Source organism: Sapajus apella, unplaced genomic scaffold, assembly GCF_009761245.1.
Source record: "Sapajus apella isolate SASKATOON/1434 unplaced genomic scaffold, GSC_monkey_1.0 scaffold2, whole genome shotgun sequence".
Taxonomy (NCBI): Eukaryota; Metazoa; Chordata; class Mammalia; order Primates; family Cebidae; genus Sapajus; species Sapajus apella.
In genome coordinates this window covers 14841353-14864551 of record NW_022436942.1, presented here as the reverse complement: position 1 = coordinate 14864551, position 23199 = coordinate 14841353, and the positions used below count along the sequence as shown (strand labels likewise).

Below are 23199 nucleotides of genomic sequence, written 5' to 3'. Positions count from 1 at the left end.
ATAAAAATAGAAACCCAGAATGGTCTAATTCTAAAATTCTTACATTAATCACTAAGGGATAAGCAAAACTGATATGAAATTAAGTCCATCTCCATTTGTTTATGAGGGACATAACATATGTCTGTCACCCTGTGCCTTTCCAATTTAGATACTATACTGAACTCCATTGTGACTGCAGATTCTTGCCTGTCTTGCTTTTAAAGCAATTTCCTGGGGTCACTTCCTGATGTAGCCTGATTCCTTTCTCTCTTATATTTTCTAGGTTACCCATTTTTGTACATTTTTACCTCCAGAACATTCTATCTCCAAAAATGTGACTCAAAGGTAGAAGGGGCAGTTATACATTTTCAAAGAGGGGTCCTTGAGATTTTTTCATGTATGACTAAATGCATGAAAAAATAAATTATATATTATGTATTTTAATGTAGATGTATGTTAACAGGCCTTACCTTGTGGAGGTTGTAGGGAGTAATTCAAATGTTTAGAAGGCAATATTGTGTAAATCAAAACATGAACTTCTAAGTCAGAATGCCAGGGTTTGAGTCCAGACTTTACTGGATTCTAATTATGTGGCTTTTACCTGACTTTCCTTTGTTTGGATCTCCTGCTTCACTTTCTCCTGCAAATTTCTGGATCTCCTGCTGCAGTTTCTTCTACTGTAACCTGGGATAATGTATGTGAAATTCCTGGCCCACTGTCAAGCATGTACTAAGGATTCAATGGCTGGCTGTGATAGTTGAAAATATTGAGTAATTTGTATATGTTTGATCCTTGAGTGTTTGGGAGGGTAGTCCCATTCATGAGATGATTGGAGTTTCAGTAGCACCCACAGTTGTAGCCTCTCTGTGGACCTTAGCCTCATAACATGTCAAAGAAAATGTAAAAGATGATAGGTATTTGAGCTTTCAGATTAGACTGGGTTTTAAAACCAGGCTTCCTGCTGACTATATGACTTTGAACAAATTACTTAATTCAGATTATTTCACTGTCAGTAAGATGAAGATAATAATATCTACCCAACAGTGTTGTTGGTATGAAGATTAAATGAAATAGTCTGTGTAAAAGATTTAATACTATGCATAGCAAATAATAAATGCTCAGTAAATGCTAACTGTTACTATAATCATTAGTCAGTCAGACTAGCATTTTCTTAAATTCATTCTGTGAGGCACCAGATCCACAGATTGTTATTAAAGTATTAGTGAAAAATAAAGGAGGAAATATATTTGTAACATTCTGAGTTCAACCAATTTAACCAGATTTTTTTAACAAGAGGCATATTGCCAAATGTGCTTTTTTAGAAACATTTTCCAGAAACCTCCTCCACAATGTAACACAGCACACTAGTGTCCTCAGGAAGCCTCTTAGAGAAATATTGAGCTATAACAATAATCTGGTTTGGAATTTATTCTCTGTAAACCAAATGTCATTTTAAATCTCCCATTCTATTGCCTTTGTTTTCTCTCTCAGCACTCTTAGTATTAGTGTTAGGAGTATTCGCTTTCCTTCTACATTTTTTTCAACCATCCTGACTCTCCTCTGCATCTAATCCCGGCAACCTTATTGCACTGCATGTCCTATAACAGAATGAACAGCAAAACTCATCTGACAGGAAGAGCTGCTTAGCATAATTCTTGATAAGAGCTTCTCCCTAGCACATGGCCTCTACTACAAGGGCAATGACCCATCATTTTTCCATACCGCTGTGTACCCACCCAATAGGATGACAGAACCAACAGCTGGTCAAACTGATAACTAGACATATGGAAACGGAAACACCCACAAAGTTGCCAGGCTGTCAAATTAAAGAAAGAAAGGAGAATGCGGGTCAACATTTGGAAGGCTGTAAGAACCAGCATTTTCTCCTTTTCATAATACAATCCCTCCTGTCCAGTTTATTACCATGTTCCAGCCAATACTATCGCCAGAGAATCTCTTACATGTATATTTTTATACCTACTACTACTGCAACGCTGCAATTCAGACCACCAAATTTTCTCGCTGGCCACAGCATCCTAACTGGACATCTGCCATCAAATTACCCTCCTATGTCTGTCTTTTTCACAACCATATTTACAGTGTTTAGTAGGTGCCTGATAAATATTGTTGACTGAATGTAATTCACTCTCTATGCTATAGCCAAATGTCTCTATGAGCATAAATTGTCCTTGCTTAAAACCTTAACATGGATTCCCTTCTCTGTTCTGAACTGAAGGCCATCGTTCCTAGCAGGGTATAAAAATCCTGCAGCAGAATTTGTTTTTAAAGCTTTGATACTTTATGTCTCTAATCTCATTTTATGTCATTTTGTCCCATCTTGCTCTCTACATATACTCATAGTCTATTTTTAACCCTAGATAATTTCTCCAATGGCTTCCACTAAATCTTACCTCCATGTCACCTGAAATATGATAGCTATTCCCTCAATTCCCACCCACTCTTCAAAATGGGTAACTTCTACTCACTAGTCATGGGGCAAGTTAGAATTCCTCCTATAGGATTTATTCAAGACCATGTTGAGTGCCCTTCATTCTGCACAACAGTCACTTGCCATGCCATATTATAATCCACCTACTTATAGTCAACCTCTATTCTCATATAAGATTCCTAAAGACAGAAACTGTTCTCCATACATTTGTGAATCTGTAGGACTCATCCAAAAGTCCAGCTCAATAGCTGGTAAATAAGTACTTATTGAACGTTGGTGGTGCCTTACAGCCAAATATATTGCATAGCAGTCAACATGAGGAGGAGGAAGTATGTGTCACCTCTTTAGACAACAAATAGGAAGTGAAAAGAGTCGGGGGACTTGCAACAAGACACAGCAAACTGAAAAGGAAAAGAGAAAAATGAAATCCAATCTTGAATGTGTTTTAATCTGATTTTTAAATAACAGTCATGTTTGAATAAAGTGAAACATAATAGAGCTATCAAGGATTTTTGACAAAGGGGCAATACCAAAGAAAAACACCTAAAGGGAAAAAGCTGAATGTGCATTTCTTTTTTACAATGCATGACAGCACAGAAGGAGCGACATTCTCTTCTTTCTCTATTTGCTAACCACCAGGTCTCAGTATAAAATTTCCCACCAGAGAAATAAGGAACATGGTCCTGGGCTCCAACACAGTTTAGAACTGTCACATTCATTTGGGAAAATGGTAAAATTTAAGTGAATTTTGCAACCGCAATAACAGTGAAAAGAAACTGGAAACGGAAGGAAAATATGCATAGAAGAGGAGACCTTGAAATCGCTCCCAAGCAGCATCAGCTTGCAAGGAGCACAAGGGAAATTGAGAAACAGTAACCTTGGCAGTGAAAGATGTTGAAGTGAAAAGCTGTCAAAGTGGAGGACTGACAATTAAATCTCCTGGACTTTCTCCTACTGTTCTCTTCTGTTACATATTTCACTCATGTATGCTGAGGTTTAGATTTTTGGATTGTTTGAAACACTTCTCATCCCACTAATGTTAAAAGTATATTTAATTGTTAAAAATCAAGAAATAAAAAACTGTTATGCTATAAGAAAAATCATTTCTCCATGAAAACAGAAAGTAAGTGTAGCTAGTCTATAAACAAAAACCTGGAAGGAAAAAAGGGGGGGAATAAAGGAGATAGTATAAAGGAGATGTATATAAAAGATAAAATGGGGGATTAGAATCCAACCACCTGGACTCCCATTGAGCCTAAGACACTTCTGTGGAAACAGAGATCACATAAGAGAAAAGATATATTTTTAAGTCTTTTTAGGACAATTCTGTACATTGGTCTATATATCTAACAAACCTGGTGTTAACTAGCTACAATGGAATGAACCTTAACAGACAAATCTTGAAAAGAAATCCACTCTTAGGGCAAAATGCTCAGTGGCTTAGTCACGTGCCCTTTCTCCTCATAGGGACCGGAATGATTGTTATAAAATGTAAATCAAATCACATTACCCCACTGGCCCTATCCTTTGCTTAAAATCCTGGAATTTACCTATTCATTGCAATGAGAATAAAATATAGATCTCTTACTGGAGAAAAAGCCCAACATCATCATCCCTCTCAACCATTCTGATTTCATTTCACATCCCTGTTCCCCACATTCCATATGCTTCAGACACACTGGCCTTCACACTATCCCCTCTGCCACGCTGAATCTAGACCTTACACTAAACATTCACTCTGCCATGAAGGTTCTCCCGCCTGTCCTTGTGTAGCAGCCTGCTTTTCATAATCACCTCCATAGAGATCACCTCCAGACCATCCTGCCCTCCAGAGTCCAGAGAGACCCACGTGCAGTTTCTCTCTCTCTCTGTCCAAATAGCCTGTAGTATTTCCTCTATTTATTATAATCTAAAATTATTCTATTCACTACTTTATACATTTGTGTAAGTGTCTATTTTTTCCTTCTTCTCATTAAAATGTAATTTCCATGAGAGCAGAGATTCTTCTGGTAAGTCACTGCTGTAGCACATGGAACATCACCTTGAGAATGAAACATCAAGAGATGTAGAATGAAGAAATAGGTGTATTTTATAATCAGAATAAAAGAGGTGAGTTTTTTAATGGAGAAGTTTTATTACTTCTTTTAATTAAAAAGAACTTGCATTATATTCAACAACTAGACATGGAGATGTGAAGAACAGTACATATTGGTAGAGCAACAGAAGTGAGAAGAATGAGTGGGAGATGAGAAAATGGAAATAAAGACTAGATTACTCTTTCAAGAAACATGCAGAGAAGGGAAGTAAAGATGGAGTGGCGGCTACTGAGACTTAAACAAGATAACAGAGCCAAAACAAAGACAGGAGTTAAAGATACCAAAGTAACAGTAGATTAGGAAGGCTAATTTTCAAATGAAGTCAAAAAATAGGTAACAGTTTTGTAAATATAAAGCATTCCACAAGTATAATTTATTATTACTGCTTTTAATTTTCTTATTTTGATAGAAATTAAATGTATCCTCCAAAACTAAACCGTTCTTTGTTCTTGCTAATAGATTAATACAAAAAATCCTACTAAATAGGACATCTAGGGCTACAAGTTTGACTCCATTGCTGGTTTTATCCAAAATCATGTCTAACCTGACTAGCATTTTATGATAAATACTAGGCCTGTATATGGAATGTCCTAGTTATTACTGAAATAGCAATTGCCTTTGAGGTGGATGGTGCTATCCATATTGATAGATTAAACAGGTATATATGGATATTAAAGCACAAGAGGTTCACATGTACATTGTATACATAAAGGTATATAGTAACAAATTTAGGAGATAATAATGTAACTCATACATGTAATCATGTGTGTTGTGCGTTACATCATCCAGAAACTGAGGTGATTGATTTTAATCATTTTAATTACTACTTTTTTTGTTTTCATTTCACATGATATAACAAATATCATCACATGATGTTATTTTAAGCCACATTCACTAGGCACATTATGTGAGCTATTTAGATTTCCTATCTTGTAAATTATCAAAAGTTCATATAGTTGTATTTTCTTAAGCTAGTCATACGATTAGCCTAATTAGGTCATATTTTCTTGGACAACTTCAAAACACAGACTTTGGAATCTCAATAAGTCTCTAAACTGTCTGAACTGAAACACTTGCTTTAAAATGCTCATTAAGTTTGATATATCAGTGTTTTGTAATGCATCCAGCTCGATTCTGTTCAGTAAAGTAGCCAACCCTGGAGATTTAGCCAAGAAATCTCCATTGGTTTCTAAGGATTTCCTGGCAGCAAACACAAGTCTCATTTAAGAACCACAATTATCTGCTTCCTTCACCCAAATTTTGTACTTTTATTCATTTCCCCACAACACTGCAATTCTGGTGGGTACAAACTCAGGAGCACTATTGCTTCTATTGCTTAATGCATAGCAGCGTATAGCCAAATCACTGGATTTGTGAAAATACCTTTACCACCCACAGATTGAAATGATATGGAATAGAAATGTATTATCATTTAAATGATTTCTCCAGAAACACAATATTCCAAGGTGCCAAGCTATGACATCCAAAACAGAAAACAATGCTGTAAGGCAAAGATAAAGCAATCATTTAAGATTTATGAGAGCCCTAGAAAAACACCTGAAATGATCAAGGCTAAGCTGTATCATCATGCATCTATTATTACAAGTGAATCTCTTCCCCTCCTTTTCTATGTATTAAATGGGAATCTCATCTATTTTTTTTACAAACAGAAATGTCATTAGAATAAACAAGAAATCATGGGAAAGTTTGAACTTAAAGATATGTGAAAAAATCAGAGGTGTTACTATCTTTTTAAAGGTCCATCTCTCAGAGCATGGGCTTGTAAATCAGAAAAAACTAAACATGATCCTGGACTCCAACAAATAATAGTTAAGAAAATTTGTCAGGTTTACTTAACATCAAGTCTCAATGCACACATATGGAATGTATAGATATTATTACATATTGGTGGGATTGTTGTAAAGAATGAGCACAATATAGATAAAGCTAACTGTATATCTTTCATTCTCACATGCCCTGTTGAGGCATTTTGCTCTTTTCTCAGTGGCTGTAGATAGTTTGAGGAGGGTGCAGCCAACACATTTAAATTTCATGTCTCTTTCCATTTCACAGTTTTAACCCTAAACTACATTCTTTCTCTGCATTTCTGTTTTGAATTCAGTGCTCCTGTCCTTATCAATTGCTTATTGTTTTATATAATTGATTATCTACTCCAGGGTTCAAGTTTGTCTTCCCAAAGTAAAAAAATAAGGAAGAGATGGTACAATTATATAGTGTGACCAAAAATGAGATTTCATATGAACCACTGTAACAAGACATGTAGGGTATCAAAAAATAAGCCATAAAAAAATTTGAGTCTAACCAAGCTAAAATGTAAAATATATTAAAGCTACTTAATTGAAGCTACCATTGACCTTCTTCACAGAAATGGAAAAAACCACCTCAAGCTTCATATGGAACCAAAAGAGAGCCCACACAGCCAAGACAATCCTAACAACAACAACAAAAAAAAAGCTAGAGGCATCACACCACCTGACTTCAAACTATACTACAAGGCTATAGTAATCAAAACAGCATGGTACTGGTAGAAAACAGAGATATAGATCAATGAAACAGAACAGAGGCCTCAGAAGCAACACCATACACCTACAACAATCTGATCTTTGACAAACCGGATAAAAACAAGCAATGGGGAAAGATTCCCTATTTAATAAATGATGTTGGGAAAACTGGCTAGCCATATGCAGGAAGCTGAAACTGGACCCCTTCCTTACACCTTATGCAAAAATTAACTCCAGATGGATTACAGATTTAAACATAAGAACTCACTCCATAAAAACCCTAGAAAAAAATCTAGACAAAACCATTCAGGACATAGGCATAGGCAAGGACTTCATAATTAAAACACCAAAAGCAATGTCAATAAAAGCCAAAATAGACAAATGGGATCTAATTAAATTTAAGAGCTTCTGCACAGCAAAAGAAATAATCATTAGAGTGAATCAGCAACCAACAGAATGGAAAAAAATTTTTACAGTCTACCCATCAGACAAAGGGCTAATATTCAGAATCTACAAAGAACTAAAGCAGATTTACAAGAAGAAAACAAACAAACCCATTTGAAAGTTGGTGAAGGAGATGTACAGACACTTTTCAAAAGAAGACATTTATAAGGCCAACAAACATGAAAAAATTCTCATCATCATTGGTTATTAGAGAAATGCAAATCAAAACCACATTGAGATACCATCTCACGCCAGTTAGAATGACAATCATTAAAAAATCTGGAGACAACAGATGCTGGAGAGGATATGGAGAAAAAGGAAAACTTTTACACCGTTGGTGGGAGTGTAAATTAGTTCAACCATTGTGGAGACAATGTGGTAATTCCTCAAGGATCTAGAAATGGAAATTCCATTTGACCTAGCAATCCCATTACTGGGTATATACCCAAAGGATTATAAATCATTCTATTATAAAGACACATGCACATGTATGTTTGCTGTGGCGCTGTTTACAATAGCAAAAACATGGAACCAACCCAAATGCCCATCAGTGATAGACTGGACAAACAGAATGTGGCAAATATACCATGGGATACTATGCAGCCATGAAAAACGATGACTTCCCATCCTTCGTAGAGACATGGATGAATCTAGAAACCATCATCCTCAGCAAACTGACACAAGAACAGAAAACCAACCACCACATGCTTTTACTGATAGGTGGGTGATAAACAATGAGAACACTTGGGCACAGGGAAGGGAACAATAGTCACTGGGGTAGGTAGGGGATAGGGAGGTAGAGGGGAGGTGAGAGGAGGTACATCAGGGGGTGGGAGGATGGGGAGGGATAACACTGAGAGATATGCCTGATGTAGGCAACTGGGGGTATGGAGACAGCAAACCACCATGGCATATATGTACCTATGCAACAATACTGCAGGATGCAGGATGTGAACATGTACCCCAGAGCCCAAAGTTCAGTAAAAATAAAAAATAAAGAAAGAAAAGAAAAGAAATATAATTTTTGCAATTTAATAGGAAATGCATGTGTCCACCAAATCATGATGATGTTTGTAAAGGAGAGGGCTAGATAATTGAGATCTAGACAACACAAAACCGTGTTTTATATTTGTCCTCTTCTTCTACAAAAACTTCAGGCAAAAGTACTAACAATTAGAAAATTTGGGATTACCCTCTCCTACCCTCTTAACACAATGACACTTTGTCACAATATGGATTGAAACAGGTGGTAGAAGACAAGCAGCTAATTTGCATATCTGTAAACAATCCACAAAGCTTCCACTCCTGCATGATCTGGAGATGGCTATATTTCACAAATGTTAGGTAAAGCACCATTATATTGAATAAGAAAGAAAACTTCCAATTATATTTATCATTTTATAGATGGCTAAATCACAAGCCTTATATTTAATTTTGTGATTATATATGGTAAAAAGAGAGAGAGCTCTGCACATAACTTAGTTTCTGTATATAAGATTCATAATAAAATATTTTCTTTCTTTTTAATAAGACTTTTATAATGCAAATAAGACTTTTATTAATGCAAATAAGCTATGGTAATTGAACCAGTTCTAAATATTTCTTCACTCTATTACCATTGGGACTAGTTAAGACTTCTATTCCTTTTGCTCTGGTATACCTGTTCTCTTGGGAAATGAGGCACAGAAGAAATCCACTTCACCTCAGCTTCTTCTCCTGCATGCTAGCAAAGGAGTGGAAGAACGAGTGATAACAATAAAAACAATCTTTAGGAGTTATTTGCTAGGATAAAATTTGTGGTCCAAGAACATTTATTCTCACGGTAGTTACACCTACAGATATGAAGGAGTCTCCATTTTATGCATTTAACCATCCAGTATGGTCAATGTGCCAGCCAACACTAGCTAGTTAACAGCAAGCATTCAAGAAAGAAAAATAGCTTTACCAGCAAAACATTACAACATGGAACCTCCCTTCAAGAAAGATTGTTCTCAGAGGTAAGTGAACTGAAGAACTAAAATTGGATATCCAAAGGCCTCTGCTCACATAGTCATCCTTCTAAAGCACCAACATCACAGTATTTCAACCATACCATCAAAAATTATAAAAGCAAATTGTTTAAAAAAGATAGTAGCAGTTCTGTGTCAAAAGGAATGCAATTCTATGTCCTCAAAAGAAACCAAAAAAAAAAAAAAAAAAAAAAGAGTCCAAGAAGAGACTGTTTAATCACTAGAGTTCACACTTTTCTCAGAGTATAATAGTTTAAGCAAAAATTTTGGACAATGATGTGCACTAGCATTAAATGCCTGAGCAGAGCAACTTTACAAAGCACAATGAAACAGACGCAGTGATACTGGGACAAACACACTTTTATAACTATATTTTATTCATACTCCTTATATGTGTTTGACATTTGTACATTACTTCATACACCTTAATGAGCCATCTTTGAGGGAAAGGTAGAACATTATCAGATTTTAATATAACAAAGCACCATACTCAGGTTTCAGCTAACAGCTTAAGCAACTGAGAACTCAACTGATTAAGAATCAAAGCAGCAACCAATCTGTGCTACAAACCTCAGTCTACAGTAAGCCTCGATAACATACTGCTTTCTGATTTGTTCCTTTTGCAATAAGATTTCCGTTCCTTTTAGAATCTCACTTTTTCACTCTTTCCACTATCTTGGACTTCCCTGTAGGAATAAAATCAATCACATAATAGTCACTACTCTAACTTCTCTTTGCCATCAGCCACTTTGTTCCACCCCTACCATTTTCCTTATGGATGAATTTGGTTTCCTCAGTCATGATGCAGGTATTTTCTTGCAGCATGCAATCATACGGCAAAACAGCAGTCAAATGGTTAAATGTTCAATCTTGAGAAATTTTCCCAATGGCAAGATGTGTTCTATTGTGAAATTATGCCCCAAGGTGGTGGTGGAAGCCTATTACCTGGGTCTATTTTCTAAAAATTCTCCAAAGAACACACTGAGGAAAGCCCTACGTTACGGGGATATGAAGAACTCATCCAAACTACAGCCATCGTCATTTTGTATTTGCTGAAAACCTAGTAAACTTATATCCTATTACTTCAATTGCTGGGGAGAAGAGTTCAAGACACATCAGGTAAAATACTACACAAACCAACACTGCCAGGTATCACTACTGTTTAGCAACAATTTAACCAGTAATCCCCAAGTTAACACTCTTCTTGCAATGTACAATAGACATGAGAGTACTTCACAAACTGTATAGTAGTCTACAAATTAGATTTATTACCAAGTCATACTAAAATAGGTAATAGGGTAAATGAATAAACAAGTTGTGATATATGTATATGTATGTGTGTGTGTGTATATACACACACACACATACATACATACACACACACACACACACACACACACACAGTGGAATATTATTCAGCCTTAAGAAGAAATTATAAAATAAATGAACTTGGAACATGTTAAGTAAAATAAGCCAGACACAAAAGTACAAACACTATATGATTATACTTACCTGAGAGGTACCTAGAATAGGTAAATGTATTGCAACAGAAAGTAGAATAGAGATTACCAGGAGCTAAAGGGAGGGGGAAATTGTGAGTTATTATGTAATGAACACAGAGTTTTTGTACAGGATGATTTTTAAAAGAGTTCTGGAATACACAGTGGTAATGTACAATATTGTGAATGTACTTAATGCCGATGAAATGTACAAAAAAAGCTAACATGGTAAACTTTATATTATGTCTATGTGACAACAATAAAAATGAAGAATAGCAGATAAGATGGCAAGAGTCATAATGGGAACAGCTCTGCTTATTGGCTCTACCATATAAGCTACATTTATTTTCTTCCTGACACTAAACAGTATTTGAAATGGTATTAACCTATTTGCCTACTTGTTTATTGTTCCTCTCTCCCCCTACTTGAATACAATCTACCATAAGAGCACAAACCTATGCCTTCTATTTCACTACTTTATTTCCAGCATTTATGATGTTTCTTATCAGAGTAGGTGCAGGATAAGTATTTGTTGAATAAAATAAATAAATGGGAGAAACACTACAGATGTCTTTTTAATTTTGAGTTTGGTTACTCTGCATGATCACACACATTTTCTTATGTCCAATAACAGTTAATGACTCTACTTCTTGTAGGCAGTAGAATGCTTTCAATTGTTGTTTATATTATATGTAAGTCTTGTATCTGTAAATAGAAGCTAAGCTCCTTGACAAACCATACGCTATAGCTCTATTTCCCCACAAAGTAACTTACTTTTACATAGTGCCATATGGGAGACTAAGAACTTTTACATCTGTGATCATCTTTGGTTCACATGATCATGAGGCTGGCAGATGGAATCATCCCTCTTGCAGAGATGAGGCAGCAGGCTCAGAGAAGGGAAGTGACTTGTTCAAAGTCAAAGCTAGTAAGTAGCACAGCCAGAACTCAAAACCAGTTATCTACCAGGCACAGTGGTTCATGCTGTGGCTCAATGCTTTGGGAGGCCAAAGAATGAGGATCGTTTAAAGACAGAAGCTGGAGGCTGCAGTGAAGTGCGATGGCACTACTGCACTCCAGCCTGGGTGGCACAGCAAGACCCTGTCTCAAAAAATGTTTAAAAAGTTCTTCCAGCTTCAGGCCCAAAGTTCTTTCCATTAAAAGTTTGATAATGAAGAAGAGTCGGCTTCTCTGCTTCTTCTGGAATCTCCACCTGGTTCAGCCCGCCTGCCTCCACTATGTACATCAGCATGACCCAGAAGTCCTACAAGGTGAGCACCTCTGGCCCCTGGGCCTTCAGCAGCCACTCCTACACGAGTGGGCCTGGTGTCTACATCAGCTCCTCGAGCTTCTCCCAAGAGGTCAGCAGCAGCTTCCAGGGTGGCCTGGGTGGAGGATATGGTGGGGCCAGGAGTATGGAATTCATCACCACTGACACAGTCAACCAGAGCCTGCTGAGCTCCCTAAACCTGGAGGTGAACCGCAATATCCAGGCCCTGCACACCCAGGAGGAGGAGCAGATCAAGACCCTCAACAAGTTTGCTTCCTTCATAGATAAGATACGATTCCTAGAGCAGCAGAACAAGATGCTGGAGACCAAGTGGAGCATCCTGCAGCCCCAGAAGATGTCTTGGAGCAACACAGACAACATATTCTAGAGCTACATCAACAACCTTAGGTGCCAGCTGAAGACGCTGGGCCAGAAGCTGGAGCTGGAGGCGGAGCTTGGCAACATGCAGGGGTTGGTGGAGGACTTCAAGAGTAAGTATGAGGATGAGATCAATAAGTGTACAGAGATGGAGAATGAATCTGACCTCATCGAGAAGAATGTGGATGAAGCTTACATGAACGAGGTAGAGCTGGAGTCTCGCCTGGAAGGGCTGCCCGATGAGATCAACTTCCTCAGGCAGCTGTATGAAGAGGAGATCTGGAAGCTGCAGTCCCTGATCTCGGACACAACGGTGGTGCTGTCCATGGACAACAGCCACTCCCTAAGCATGGACAGCATCATCACTGAGGTCAAGGCACAGTACGAGATCGCCACAGCAGCCGGGTTGAGGCTGAGATCATGTACCAGATCAAATACAAGGAGCTGCAGACGCTGGCTGGGAAGCAAGGGGATGACCTCAGTGCACAGAGACAGATTTCCGTGATGAACTGGAACATCAGCTGGCTCCAGGCTGAGATTGAGGGTCTCAAAGGCCAGGCGGCGTACCTGGAGGCTGCTATCACAGATGCCAAGCAGCACAGGCAGCTGGTCGTTAAAGATGTCAATGCCAAGATGTCCGAGCTGGAAGTCACCCTGCAACAGGCCAAGCAGGACATGGTGGGGCAACTGCATGAGTACCAGGAGATGAGGAACGTCAAGCTGGCCCTGGACAACGAGAGCGCGACCTACAGGAAGCTGCTGGAGGGCAAGGAGAGCCGGCTGGAGTCTGGGATACAGAACATGAGTATCCATACAAAGGCCACCAGCGGCTATGCAGGTGGGCTGAGCTTGGCCCAGGGAGCCTCACAAACCCTGGCCTCAGCTATCGCCTGGGCTCCAGCTTTGCTTCTGGCATGGGCTCCAGCTCCTTCAGCCACACCAGCTCCAGGAGAGCCGTGGTTGTGAAGATCCAGACCCTCAATGGGAAGCCAGTATTTGAGACCTCTGACATCCTGCCCAAGTGAACAGCTGCGGCAGCCCCTCCCACCCTACCCCTCCTGTGGCTGTCCCGGAGTCCATGAGAGAGGCTGCTGTGCAGGGAGCACAGGGAACAGGAGACCCACCTGAGGCTCAGCCCTAGCTCTCAGCCCACCTGCAGGGGCAGTTTACTGCCTGCAGAGGCCCCTTGCCCATGCCTCCAACTACAAAATAATTCAATTGTCTTTTTTTCCCCCAAAATACACCCTCAGCTAGCTGTGCCACCTGTCAAAAAAAAAAAAGTTTGATAATGAAAGCAATGATTCTAATGTCATATTTCCATAATGTAAAATAGAATATGTTAGAATAATTCCTACTAAATTTTTTTCTGGACATATGAAAAAAAAATGCCTTGGCCATGGGTTTGTTTAAAATGCTTAAAAAAAAAAAAAAAAAAAAGAGAGAAAAGAGAGAGAAATTATACATGGCTAGAAATAAATTTAGCTGATTATTTGTCAATAGAATGATAAACAGTAATGCATTGCTTAATGATCAAGATACATTCTAAGAAATTCATCATTGGGCAATTTTAATGTGTGAACCTCATAGAGTGTACTGACACAAACCCACATGGTACAACCTACCACACACCTAGACTATATGGGATAACTTACTGCTTCTATGCCACAAACCTGCAGGCAACTGCAACACAATGATGTTTGTGTATCTGAGTATATCTAATTACATAGAAAAAGTATAGTAAAAATAGCATATTAAATCTTATGGAACCACCACTGGATGTATGTACAGTTCATCATTGGCCAAAAGATTATAAGCTTATGGCTGTATAGAAAAAAGTGACTACAAATATATGATGGGGCCAGTAGGAGCCAGGCAGGCAAGTCAGTGAAGTGAGGGCTCAATCATCTCACTGCCCAATTCAACTCCAGGAACCTTTCAGCTTCAGCCCACTGAGGACACATGGGAAGGGGAGTCTCGCACCACCCCCTCCTCCCATTTTCCTTCAGGGGCCAGAAATCCAGAATCATATCTGAAATTGATCATTTTTAAATGTTATCGATGGATCTCATTTTTGAGAACATTCTGCATGCCAAATACAGTCTGTGGGCATCCAGGGTGTGGCTTCAGTTCTAAGCCATCTTATTTGTGAGTAGGTTTTAGAACTGACAGCACTTTTTACTCCTGGACTGTCTACACTATGACTTGAATCAGAAAAAAAAAAAATAATAAAAAAAAAATAAATAAATAAAAGCAGGAAGAGAGCATATGAAGACAAAAAAAATCTAGGTTATTTTCCCTGTGCTTCTTATTTATCCACATTGAAAATTTTGCCTAGGCTCATGGACTTTTAATGAGTGTTGTTATATGAAATAACTGGGCTTATAAGAGTAATTTAAAGTCCTTAGATTTAAAGATGTGTAATGTACAAATGCAACTTAAACTAAGTTTGCCCTCCATGGGAGAATCCAGAGGCTAAACACAGAGTATTTATTATTGCAAGGACAAGATCTGATGTTTCCACTCTATACTTTAGCAGTGGCACATAAAGATTATAATTGAGAATGAAAGAAAGAAAGGGGCCTATTGAAAAACAGATGTCTTGAGCTAGAAGCAGCAATCACAGCATCTGCACTTTGGCGTCAGGAGAAAAACACTGGAGGAAAACAATAAAGCACAAGGTATAAAAATACCAAACAAGTCAGCTGGTTTTTCAGTTGATAGGAAAAAAAAAAAGTACAAAAGGGTATTTAGAAGACTTTGATAAAATTCTGAAGCCTTAAATAGCTTGTGGTTCAGATGAGCTTAGAAACGGAGGCAAAAGGAGTAAAAGAATAAAATGGCTATGCTTAGTTTTTCTCCTAGTATAAGGCTTAAAAGACAATTCAGAACTGGCTCAAATTTAGACTCTTTCACCAAGATCAGTACCATTGCTTCTCTGTTGGTACCATCTTTCAAATGTCAAATTCTCTCCAATTTATTACATGTAACCTTCCAGAAAGCACCTTAAAAACTGCCTAACTTTATTTCCTTGCAAATGCTCTATGCTATGTTTATATATTCTACTTGCTACATAACACAGAAAGAACGCAGGATTAGGAGTAACAACACTTGGATTCAAGACTTGATCACCTGTTTAGGTAGATGATTTGTAGAATCATTTAATCCCTTTGAGCCTCAGTTGATTATTTTGTACAATAAAGGTAATATACTTGCCTTAACTACCTCACAAGGTTGTTGCAAGGATTAAAGGAAACAACCTAAATAAAAGTATCTCTCGAGTTTTAATCTTAATAATACATTACTTACAAAGCCAAAGTTTCATCCTCCAATGAAACTACAACCTGATGATTCAACAAACATTATTAAACATCTACTGTTACTTTAAACACTGACAATATACCTGTGAAAATGGCAAGGTCCCTGCCTGCACACATGGAGCCCATAATCTGATTACAGTTGTAAATTCTTAATTTGGGGTTTGATGATAGTATAGTAAACAAAAAAATTTTCATCTTTCAGCTAATAAGTAGATTACGGGTTTGTGATAATGTATTGTTTTTCATTAATTTTCATAAAGAAAAGAACATAATGGCATTATCTTAATTAAATTCAAAAAGGCACTTAGCCTGAAACCACATAGTCAAGGCATTATTTACTACACATGTGTCATTGGAATAGCCTAATTATTAGGCACCGCAGACACACTTATGTAAACATAAGAAAAATGCAGCTGCTTACTCAAAGTTTTATTTGTGGAAATATGATATAGGCATCCAAAATAGCAATTACTAAGTTTTCATCTTATGCAAGGTCCCACGGTGGACACTATAATGGATAAATCAGCAAGCTTCAGTTTACTGCTTCCTTCAAATAACTTGTAATAGAGGAATAAAAGATTTGTGAGCTCATGTAAGAAATGATGTATTAATACTGAAAACGGGATTATAGTGGCTTAGAAAGAGATACTAAATTTAAAGCATCAAAAGGTGCCCTCATGAAATTCTGACCAATAACGCAAAGCACCAGACCAAAAGTCAAAACTGCCAGTTTGAGTCTAAGTATGTATTCACCCATATTTGGTTCTTTGAACTGAAGCAAATTACTTTAACGCAGCTTTTCTATCTATGAAATTAAAAAATAGAAAATTACCAATATTCTGATCTTCTCTAATCCTTGAGTTGGAAAAACTCATGATAGAATGAACAGATTCTTCTGAATACTAGTTACCCCACAGTTTTGGTAGCTGCATTAGATAATGTATGTGAAGCACTCTCACTATTTCTTACACCAAGTAGGTCCTCAATAAAAGTTGAACCTTGATCTGAAGTATGAAATAGTTGAACTAAACCTTAACATATTGGTAAGATTTTAATATACAGAGATAGGAAGAAACCAATGTCAAGCCAAAAGAGCTGGCTGAGGAAAGACACAGAATTTAGAACATGCAAAGAGTATGAATGGCAAGTAATCTCATTTGACTCTGAAGTGTATTAAGTGGAGGAATAAGAAGTAAACCTGGAACAATGGAGCTGACCAGAATATTTAGGATGTGACAGCCACATGGAAGTGTTTGCCCTAAATGTGGTAGGTACCAGTGAGCATGGGGGGACTGCAAAGGACATCAGCTTAAACATGTAAAATCTACACAAATTCTCTTTATCATTTGATGATCAAACATCTCCAAAGAAAACCAGTCAACAAGTTCTTTGGATAAAGTATTTGCCCCTAGCTCATATGACACCACTACTATTTCCAGTAAATAGAAAAACATTCTTTGAAGATTTGTAGTTCCAAATATTTGAAGTTGTTCTCTTGTAGTAGGACATGAGTGAATGCCTCTCTCAGTATTAGATGCATTGCATTTCTCAGAATTTATCTTTAATCAAGCTATCTTAAAAACTTGAGATGCTCAATGGAAAGATTGGTATTAATAAAGTACAGAGTTCGCAACTTTTTTCAGAAAGACTTTACCATTTCTGAATCACTATGATACTCCGTATAAATACAAAAGAAAACATGACAAAAATATGTTCTCTAGGCTACCAATATGTACTGTATCTTAAAACTACTAGGCAATATGTTTGTCCTATGATGAGGAGGGTTATAATAAGAGTATAAAGAATAATTTGAGAGAGAGGAAAAAAAGAAGCTAAAAGATAACATCTAAGCTCAAATAAAAACAAAAGCATTTCAAATGTGGTACCCTGCCTCCTTTTATGAGTTTTTCACTCCATTCCTTAATAAAATTCAGTCACATTTCTTAACTGAAGTATGACAATACTTGCTAAATAAACTTCTTTGTTTTTACCATAGGAAGCATCTAAATTTATAGTTTCTTATTTTTACAAACCTCTTTCAAATGGGTGAAATATTTCACAGTCATAATTCAATACAGTGAATAAGATGTTTTTACCCATATTATAAAAATAGGGAAACTGAGGCTCAAATGGGTGAAGTGACTTGCCCAGTCAGAGTATACCCATAAGGGACAGCTTTAGGACCCATATGCAGGTCCCATGGTGATGAATCTCTTGTACCTTCTAGCATATCATCCTACAGTAAAACTAGTGAGCATGCTATGCATCAGATAAAGAATACAGAAAGAGTTCCTGGCATTCACAATAGTTGCTGTTTTGCACACAGGGAGAAGAACGACGTAATGGCAGGGTCCACAGCAGCTTTGGTCCTTTTTCATTTATCTAACATAGTCCTACACCTTCCATACTGAGAGTTGTACAAAAATAATCGAGTTCACAGAACCCTTGATACCATCTGCTGATACCACACTGTACAAACATCAAATGTAGATGATAATACAATTAAGTTTTAATCTACTTGGGAATACTAGCCAATTTGTGGACCATCTGGGGAGCGCATGTCCTCCACCTCAGTTCACCTTTGCTGTTTGCCTGATTCTGCTCTTTCTTTCTGAAGGTGTGAAGAATGAAAACTGATGACTACATTAAAATGTAACTCAGAAGGCAATGGTGTGCTGGAAAACTACATAATGGTCCCCAATGGTAAACAGAAATAATTTGAAGTTCTCTGCTACTGGAACTTTTAAGTGTCACTCTTTTTCTCCGTTCATGCCAGTGACTTGAGTGTGGGTGTTATGTCATGTCTGAACAGGTTTCATTCCCACTTTCTGATTAAGGAGAATACTATGATAGATCCTCCAAGACAGATAGGAGACAAAATGATTCTCTTCTCCTTTCAGATTTTGTATTCCTGTGCACATTAGACCGCATGTCTAAGGATACTATCTTCACTCCATCGCAAGAACCAATCAGAAAGGAAAATAGAGTGTACAACCAACGGCGTGCACTCAACTCTAGACATAACCCCCATAGTTACGTCAAATAGTTGGTTAATAAATGAGAGGGGCTATGCTGTGGGTAAGGGCTCCCTTTGAAAAGAAGAAAGCATTTTTCCCAAAGCCAGAACTTATCTTCTTCTCCGTTAGGCTCAGACCTCCCTCCTGGCATTAGGTTCAAACCTAGCATTCAGAATAAAAAATTTAAGGAGACCCGGCCCATTGCTATGGGAGTTATATGGCATTTGTCAGCCTGGCTCGCATGTGTTGCCCCAGTTCTGCTGCTATTTTCCCAGGCCTCACTCCTTTCCTGGGGCACCTGCAGAAGACCTCAGTTTGTTCTTTATATGACCCCCTTACCCCACCACCACCACCACTCCCCCATGGAGTACCGTTTCTGAAACTTAGTCCTGCTCTTTGCTACCTCCGGACAATGTTTCTTCACACTGATTTCCCACTTGCATCTCCACTGCCCTCCTTAAGAGTACTCTGGCTATATTGCTTTTGCCTTATCCCGAAGCGCCATGCTTTGCCTACCGGAATGGATCCTCAGAACATACATTAGGCCTGACTCCAGCACTGGGCCCTCACAGTGGCAAGGTCTCATGTGGGTCCCAGTGGTCCACATCTGTGTCCACTTACTGGAGTTAATCACTAAAGGCTTACACTCTAATTGAAAGAGATGTACATTTAAAAAAGGATTGGTTCTTGACTTTTGTTTTATATTGTTAGGTCTTACAGGCACTTAAGGATAAAATAGTATGATTCATTAATTTGTGGGCTACTGACGTAATTCAGCTATAATTATAACCACCTTATAATTGAGAATGTAATGATAGCACTGAATAGTGGGAAACTTGAGAACCAGACTTCCTGGACTCAAATCCTAGCTTTGACATTTGCTAACTTTGGGCCATTGGGCAAAATTCACAACTGCCTCAATTAATTCAACTATGAAATAAGAAAAATAATAATGCTTTCTTAAAGGGCTTTGACAATGAAATGTATTAAAATATATAAAGTGCTTAGAGCAGGACCTGCTCATAATAAATGCTCAACTAGTAGATGTGTATTAACTGGAGGTGGAGGGGTCTGCTATAGCTAAAAAATAGTAAGACTCACAGAGAAGACCAAGTGAAGAAATAAGTCCCATACTGAAATTCACTATTAAACGTTTCAAGAAGACTTATCTGCCCCCCCCCCAACCCCAGGACACACTGAATTTGACTCCAATATGTCAGTAACTATTTGGCAGGGAAGTCTGGATTACGAGGTCTACCTTGACAGCCTATTACCTACATGGAAGTTTTTCTCTGTTAAATGCAGAAAATAATGCTTCCTACCTAGTGGAGTTGGCCTTATTACAAAATTACTTAAGACAGATAAAGCACTTAGAATAATGCCTGACATACAGAAAACACAAGGGTTAGCTAATTGCTATTACAAGCATAGCCTAACACAATGGTCAGGAAGATGCAATGATGAAACTGGAATGTCCCTAGGTGATTAGAGCCTGGTGGATCCACGTATCTGGCAAAGAGGGAAAGTCGTGAGCTCCAGTACAGGACCCTTCTCACTGAAAGTAAGTTCAAATCTTAATTGTACCTTAAAAACATACCACATGGAAAAAAACACAAAATACTCAGACCAGAAGTAAGCAATCATAGCCACATTCTCCTACAAGCAGAGAAGAATAACCAATATCCAAAGATAACAACTCACATTTTGCAAAGCTTTTAAATGATGTACTCATTGAAAAACTCAGTGAGAAGGTGCACTTAAAAGACAAAGTAGAAAAAAAGACTTTTTGAATAAAAGTTAGGGTCCCCAAGCAAGGATGCAACAGTCCAACAAATACAGGTAGGAGGCAAAAAAGGTGTAGGCGCAAAGGAGGATCAAAACAATCTAAAGGAAGGGAATTTCAGAGTGGACCAACATGTGGTAATTACCAGATTTTCAGTGAATAGGTCCCAGAAATGAATACCTGAGCTCCGCTCTGGTATAAACATATATTAGTTTATTTCATGGTAAATTTCACAGCTTATTTCTTATTCCAAAGGTGGACTCAGTTGTTTTTAACAAAACCTTTTCTAAGACTACTCCTCTCCACTGGAGGCTAAACTCCCCTGGAGTGGTTGGAAATTGTGTTTCCAGCAGCAGTGGGCTGGCCTCGATTGCTACTATCTGAGTGACCTTAGGAAAGTTACCCCAACTCCCTCTCCATTCATTTCCCATCTGCAGAGTAGATATAATGGTGGAATCTACCCAATAAAAGTAACATAATTATTGATATCGCTAACACACATGATGCACTTAGGAAAATGCACCTTCTGTTGTCTCATAAGGTACCAGGTTAAAGAATGTCAACATTGTTTTTTAGGGATATCTAGACTAAGCTGAGCCTATTGAGTATTGCAGTCAAGATTCTAAGAAACAAGATCAAAAGGGCAAATAACACCTCTCTTAGAATGTGTTCTGCCTTGTTCTCCATGACTCGGTCTGTGCTACTGGACTTGACAGCGTTGATTTTCTCTGGATGTATCTAACATTACAATATGGGTTACTAGGAATGAGCTGAGAACCTGGCTGGTTTCTTTGCTCTCTACCTTGCATTTAACATAGTTCCAGACACAACCAGGGTCTCAAAAAATGAGTGATGAATAATCAACAGATGGATATCAAACAGGAAAGAACTGTTCTAAATCCAAGACTACCTGCTAAAATCAGCAGACTTTTAAATTCATTAACAGAACAAAATTATTATTTTAATATTCTTTTAATAGTTTACAGCTAAAAGCATCAGCAGTGCTTTTTAAAGTGAATTGTATCAACTGTTGTGTTGGGAATCTTGAAATGTTTTTGCCGAATACCACAGCCATATCGTTCTGTCATTTAGAGACTTTTTAAATTGTTTTGTCTGCCCCAAATGTTCTGAGACACTTATGTGTTCTATATGCATTGGGCTGCCTACACACAGAAAAATTATCCACTTCCCCATCAACCGCTGACTTTTTCTATTACCAAATGAGAGGTTCTAAAGGCCTACGATGACTAGGATAAATCACTCCATTTCTTTTACTCTATTAAAGTAGATATTTTATGTTCCACTGCCACAAAATCCAAGATGAACACCAAAAATAGCCTGTGAGTTGAAGACTCTCATTTTAAAATGGCACCACAATTTATCCTATTTCTTACTGTACCATGAGCATTACATTATTCATTAGAAGATTTGGTTTTTAGGCAGCTATGATACAGCCTTTGCTGAGTGTAGGCTTCCCAGGGCAAACTGGTGATTTAAAGAGATATCTTCCAGAGATAAGGTCACTTTGTGGATTCCCACCTCTGTGACCCCAGTGTGTTTGCATAAATTTACTCTATGACATTCCTGTCATGTCTGTTCAGTGAGCAAGTAATTTGCCACTCTCATTACTCCAGGTACAAGGTCCCTTGTGAAAAATCAATCTTCTTTCTGCTTCATACATCACAGCTTCCCCCAGTCACCCAGTGCATTCTGATTCTGAAATGCATCTGTGAGATAAAGACACAGGTCTGTTTCAGCAGGCTGCATTGTCCGAAGCGGCTAATGAATATTACACCTCACTGGGAAACCCCATCTTGGGGCAAGGGAAATGTCTATATACAAAGCAAATGTGCTGTTTTGTGGAAAGTGTTTCCTATACCAGAGGGAGGGAGGTCTTAATAGTAGAACAAATAAGTAGCTACAGGGGGTTTAGTGCACAGTTTTTCAGAAATATTAATCTGCCATCTCTTCAGGCTACAAATCATTTTCTCCACATCTTGACAGGTTGAATTTTGACTTTGAAAGACAATCTATTGTAGGATCCTGACTAGCTATAATATGCCAGGCTTTTCCCTGGGGACAGACCCAACTCACTCCAGCAGATGAAACCATTTCCAGTGTTTGTGTTGGTGCTGATTGCTGTTTTTCACCAACGTATCCTCCTGAACACCATGGCATAAGTGCCAGTAGGAGAAAAACAAAGCAGTGAAAATATTTTCATTTTTTGTCTATTTTCTGATCCAAAAAAGGGATTATATCCTGGAATTTTCTTGCTATATAGTAGCACAGATCTATTTTAGAAAATCACTAATTCGGATGTCAGCAAATATGTATTGAGTACCTACTGTGTTCTATTTCAGGAGCTGTAAATAAAGCAATTAATAGAACTAACATAGTCCCTCCATCATGGAATGCATGTTCCAGAAAGGAGAAAAT

General features: G+C 37.9%; 1 protein-coding gene and 1 pseudogene across 1 annotated transcript in view; one reads left to right on the top strand and one right to left on the bottom strand.

Annotated features, from left to right (window-relative positions):
• The window catches only part of TAFA2 (TAFA chemokine like family member 2), a 488455-nt gene that overhangs the window by 162582 nt on the left and 302674 nt on the right, over nucleotides 1-23199 (bottom strand). The gene's annotated exons all lie outside the window — the stretch shown is intronic.
• LOC116555678 lies at nucleotides 12056-13671 on the top strand (annotated as a pseudogene).